Below are 6,048 nucleotides of genomic sequence, written 5' to 3' on the forward strand. Positions count from 1 at the left end.
AGTCTAGAAAAAAGAAGTCTGATGAGGAGATGTGGTGATCTCCGAAATAGTGCTATAACTTCTACCGCTTAGACTTTGTTGCTTTTTCAATATTTCCTAATAAACAATCGTGGTACAAAGCTCAATAAAAATATTAAAAATGAAAATGTATTTTATGACGTCTGAAAATAGGTGAATTCTGTCAAATCGACGAATGGTCAGCGCTCTGCTGATGGCGCCAACTATATTTTCTACATCGTGGCTTTGATATAAATACATATCGTCGTTTAAAGTGCAAAACCGCGTATCAACAAAATGCAAAACCGGTTATCAGCAAAATGCAAAACCGCGTATGCGAAGTTGTAGAAATTATTTTCTAGAGCGTAAAACACTCATATTTCAAAATGGTTCTCTTTTTTATAAAGAAATCGCATTTCTGGCTAGTATATTTCAGGATGAAAGGATAAGGATTGAGCCAAGAGCTTGTGTGAGCAAATCCAATTTTTGGCAGCCAATGCCAGTTACGCCGTTTTGCAAATGACGATTCGCGGTTTTGTACTTTAAACGACGATATATACATACAAGAAACGTTGACAACAATTCGAGATATAAAACTAACTCTACGCGAGAGATAACTATTGTATACCGTGTACACAGCTTGTAGAGTACGTGAATCTATCACGTATCACGAATCTATCAAAAGTTGAGATTTCTCTATTTTGTCTCTAGCTAGAGTGAATATCACCTAGAGTTGCTCTACCGTGCAGTGTTGCCGTTTTAGCCCTTTGGTGGCTAGATTTAGCTACCACATACTTTTTTTGGCCACATAAATTTAAATTTGCCCCTAGCTTTTTTTAGCCCTTTGGAGAATTTATTCATACTTGGCATGAAAATGTTGTATATGCTTAATTTGATCTAATTTTATTTTCATTTCTATAAGAGATGAATTTTTAAACTAAGAAAGACTGATATATATACATATATGTATTATATGTTCCTTACGTTTTTATACATACATACTGTAAAGGTGTTAGGGCTGTTAACTTATCTATTAACGATTTCACTATAGATTAAAATAGATAAGTTTACGGCCCTTAATATGCTTAATTTGTTAAATGGTCCATCAAGTCGATTGACTGTGTATGTTCTTGTGGTGTGATTGTACCAGCTGCTGGTGGGACTTCAAAACCGATTTTATATTTTTATGATTGTACCAGTAGGCTGGTGTCGTGAATGTTGAAATTAGCTCATTTTTTTAACTAAAAAGTATTTAGGCGGAAATTTCTTGCGCTATATGAGGTTTTTGGTTGGACGAAATATTAGCTTTTTTCCAGAGTTCATTGTTTTTCTAAACCACTATTATTGATAATGTTTGCGTGTATACTTATGTATATATGTATATGTAAGTAAAAAATTTTAGCTACCATTTTTAGCCACAACGACTTTTTTTGGCTCTTTTTTAGCCCTTTTTGGCTACCACTAAAAATGATTCGCGGCAACACTGCTACCGTGTAAGCTTAGTTGAGGGAGGAGATTTTTGTTTCAGTAAAACTCTAGAGAGATTTCTCTACCGTGTACGCTTAGCTACAGAGCTCTACGACAAGAATGATAGAATACAAGATTGCGCCGATCAGAGAGGATTTTTGAGAATAACTTTTGTGTGACGTCCCACTGGTGCAATTGCGAGAGAGAAATGCCAAAACGTGAGCAAGAATGGAAGAAGAAGAGAAAATGTTGCAAGGAAAACGTAAACAAGTTGCACAAGTGTGACGTCATACAAACAACGATTCTGTCAAATTCGTTAAGAGAGGAATAGCGGTCCGAGATCGGCGCAACCTTTGTATTCTCTTAATCGTGGCTCTACGATAGACTCACCCACGAAGTCTACGTGAGAGTTATTTAGCGAGACTTTTTCGCCGTGTACACAGTCCAATGCAGCTAGATCGAAAACTCTACGTCAACTCTACGCTCTATTTTGCTCTACGGAGACGTATAATAAAAAGCCCAGTTAGTCAATGACGTAGCATAAACGTAGGTTGACGTACGTAGCAGCATATCAAATTTGCTTTTGATAGAGAGAGAGAGAAGCAACGGCAACGTCACCGCCATGCGGTGGTGAGGTTTCGTTAACACGCGAATCCCATAAGGTAGATCGTGTCTGCGTCAACCTACGTCTACGTTACGTCGTTGACTGTTTGAGCTTAAAGTCTAGACAAAGAATTTAATTACAGATTGTTAAATTTTTAAATGGCTACGACATTAAATCGTATATTCGATACAAGCACACCATTTCAGGTACATTTAGTACGTAGCCAAATAATGTATCGGGAATCGTTATCTTATTCTCATTGGCATTTCAATGGCTTTTCCAACAGCCTGGCAATAGTCGTTGCTTGAGTTACCTGCTGTTTTGTTAGAGTACCAGGCCATTTGCTAAACTTGGTGAATACAGTATATTTTGCTTTGCTGCCTTTGTGCTTAAGTGCACATTTAAGATACCTACCCAAAATGCGCATCAGCGGCATTATTTTTAACATTTATAAGGAAACTGCTCCGATACTTGCATTCAACATAACTGCACATTAGCGATACCTGCCTTAAAAATTTGCAACTATTATAATATTTGGTTTTATAGGAATTCGGATACCTTCCTCATTGAAGTAGTAAAGAAAATTCGCTTAAGTGCTTTTTTCGGTTAAGCGCACAAGTTTTTCGTGCAAAGAAGGATGGGCAGCTAAGCAAAATATACTGTACCTATATATGGGGCGTTCCATACCAAAACGGACAGGGTTCACACTTCTTGTGTTTGATTTGTCTCAAATTTTTAGGGTTGATGCATAAACATAAATAATAAATAAATATGGAATTTGAGCTTGATTAATATATTTTTAAAAACTTTATAGCTCAAAAACAAAAACAAATCGATTTAGTAGTTTTCCAAATATCTCGAGAACGGGGCGAGACAAAAATTAAAATCAAAATCACACATAAACACATAAAAATTCTTTATGAAAAGAAATATTTTTAAAACTTTTTTTTGAAACACTTTTCACATACACATTTTTTGATAAAATAAAAATAGTTTTTGAAAAACAAAATTTAAGAAAATCACAATGGTAGCTCTGAGTATTGTGCAATATTTAAGTATAGTATTATGGGGTGCACTCTACAATAATTTGAGTTATGAATTTTTTTTTACACCGAAGTTGAGTAAAATGAGTAGATTACAAATTTGCATTTTTATTAATTTATTTAAGAATTTTCTTGAGTATGCAGTTTTGTAGCCCATTAAAATCTAGTATAATAAATTTTTTCCGCGCTCCGTTCTCGATATATTTGGATAACTATTAAATCGATTTGGTTTTGTTTTTATGCTGCAAAGTTTTGAAAAATGTATTAACAAAGCTCAAATTTCATATTTATTTATTATTTATGTTTATGCATCAACCCTAAAAAATCTTGAACTTTTTTTTTTTTTAATCAAAAACTTGAAGTGTGAACCCTGTCCATTTTGATATGGAACGCCCCATATACATAGTAGTTTGGCTGGAACTGCTCGGAGAAACTCCTTTCAAGGGAATTTTAAATATTAATGATTGTTTGATGTGAGTCCAAAAGTACACATAGTACCGAAGAAAGAGTTGCCATGTTTAATTTTTAGGTACATTTGCGTACTTTTAAGTAAAATTTTTTTCGGAAAATAATTACAATTTTAAAATTTAATTCTTGTCCAAATTGCGAAAATGTATTTTATAACGTCTGAAAATAGGTGAATTCTGTCATATCGACGAAGCGTTAGCGCTCTGCTGATGGCGCCAACTATATTTTCTACATCGTGGCTTTCATATGAATACATATATACATACAACAAGCGTTGACAACAATTCGAGATAATTAACTCAAGGCAAGTGGTAACTATTGTCTACCATGTACACAGCTTGTAGAGTACGAGATAGAGAAAAGTTGAGATTTCTCTATTTTGCCTCTGGCTAGAGTGAATATCTCCTAGAGTTGCTCTACCATGTAAACTTAATTGAGAGAGGAGATTTTTATTTCAGTAAAGCTAAGTGTGCACGGTAGAGAAAAAACGAGAGATTTAGACAAAAATCTCGCTAGAGACGTGTAAACACTCAATAGAGCTCTACGAGAGACTCACCTACAAAGTCTATGTGAGAGTTATTTAGCGAGACTTTTTCGCCGTGTAAACAGTCCATCGAAGCTAGATCGAAAACTCTACGACAACTCTACGCTCTATTTAGCAAGCTAAATAGACTTTTTGCTCTACGGAGACGTATAGTAAAGTCTTGACAATGAATGAATCATTACAGATTGTTAAGTTTTAAAATGGCTACGACATTAAATCGTATATTCGATACAAGCACACAATTTTAAGTGCAATCATCCTCTTATTTTCATTGGTATTTCAATGGCTTTTCCAATAGCCTCCGTCCTTTGCAAAGGGGCATAATTATTGGTTAAAACATAAGGGGTATTCACAAATTGAGCAGGTGGTCTGGCACTCTGGCAATATTCGTTGCTTGAGTTATCTGCTGTTTTGTTGATGTGCCGGGTATCCGGTAGATATCCGGAATCTGGTCTATCCGGCCGTTTTTTGGTTATCCGGTTATCCGGCCGGATACTGGCTAATATCCGGCCGGATTCCGGATATCGATTATAGAAGATTCAATTTAGAAATTTAACCCAGATTTTGTATTTTTGTAATCCAATTTAATAGTATCTAAATAATTAGTAATCAAAGTTAACAATTTGTATATTAGTAGTTTTGACTTTTATCAAATTTGATAGTCGTTTGACATGTGCTGTGTACCGTGTAAAGCGTTGTTTGATCAAATTGATAAACAAAGTGAAAGAACAAGTGCCCGATAATTTAAATAAAAAGAAGAAATGAGCAAGAAAAGAAAATAATTCGACTTCATTTTAGAACTAACAAATTATTTCAAAAATCTCCAAAACCATTTTGTGGTGATACAACTTCAACAAAAACTGAAATTTTATGGGTTTTTTGACGTGTTTAAGTCAAACCATCTAATTACACAGACATATCTGTGCACAATAATTTAAATAAAAACCCATAATTGGACAAGGAAAAAGTATACGACTTAGTATTAGTATTAACAAATGAATACAAAGCTTTCTTAAGCTTCTCTTCAACTTCATCCAAAACGAAAAACTGAAATTTGATGGGTTTTTTGCAGCGTGTAAGTTAAACCATCTAATTACACAGAAGACAGTTTGATCAAACAATGTGACCATGTAAGGTCCATATAAGGCATCAACACACGTGCGATTCTGACGGTGCGAATCTGTTCCGAAAAAATTACAACAATGCCGCAATTATTTATTGGAACATTCACAGCTCTTCATTTTACTTTAATATATTACTGCATTTGAAAAAAATTATATATTTACAGAATACATAGGTACAGATACATATATGAAAAACCATATCTAAACAATCAGAGGTACGGATGATATACCTCATATAGCAACAATCTAAGTGATTTTCACTGCTGTGTGATCGGTATGTAAACCGGTAACACAATTTAATGGATTTAGACTCCTACATAGAGGAGATATATCGTAATAACTGGTATCTGAATAATCAGAGGTATAAGAGATAAAGCTTATACAGCATAGATTTTGACGATTTTCTCAGTAGACTTTATATTATTATTTATAGAATAGCTTACGAAATTAATCTGTTATAGCAGTCCAAAAAATGAGTTTTACAGTAAAACCCCATATCTGAACAATCAGTTTTATGGAGGATATTTATTTATATTTATTTATTTAATAATAATCCAGAAATTATTACATTTCATAAAGATTACAACGATTTAAAAATAAGAAAAACAAACTAAGTAATTAATTCATTTAATATTGATTTAAAACGGGTTTCCGAGTAAGAAAAGTCTAGAACAGAAGAATTTGAGAGCAAGTTGAATTCCTTTAGAGCCCTGAGTATGGGAGCATTAGAAGCATATTGAGTTCTTACCTTCTTCAAGGAGAAAGTTACGTGATTTCTCAAACATCTCTGAGGCACAGCGA

The sequence above is a fragment of the Rhagoletis pomonella genome, unplaced genomic scaffold, assembly GCF_013731165.1.
Source record: "Rhagoletis pomonella isolate Grant_MI unplaced genomic scaffold, Rhpom_1.0 Rhpom_scaffold_00005, whole genome shotgun sequence".
In the NCBI taxonomy this organism is placed as follows: Eukaryota; Metazoa; Arthropoda; class Insecta; order Diptera; family Tephritidae; genus Rhagoletis; species Rhagoletis pomonella.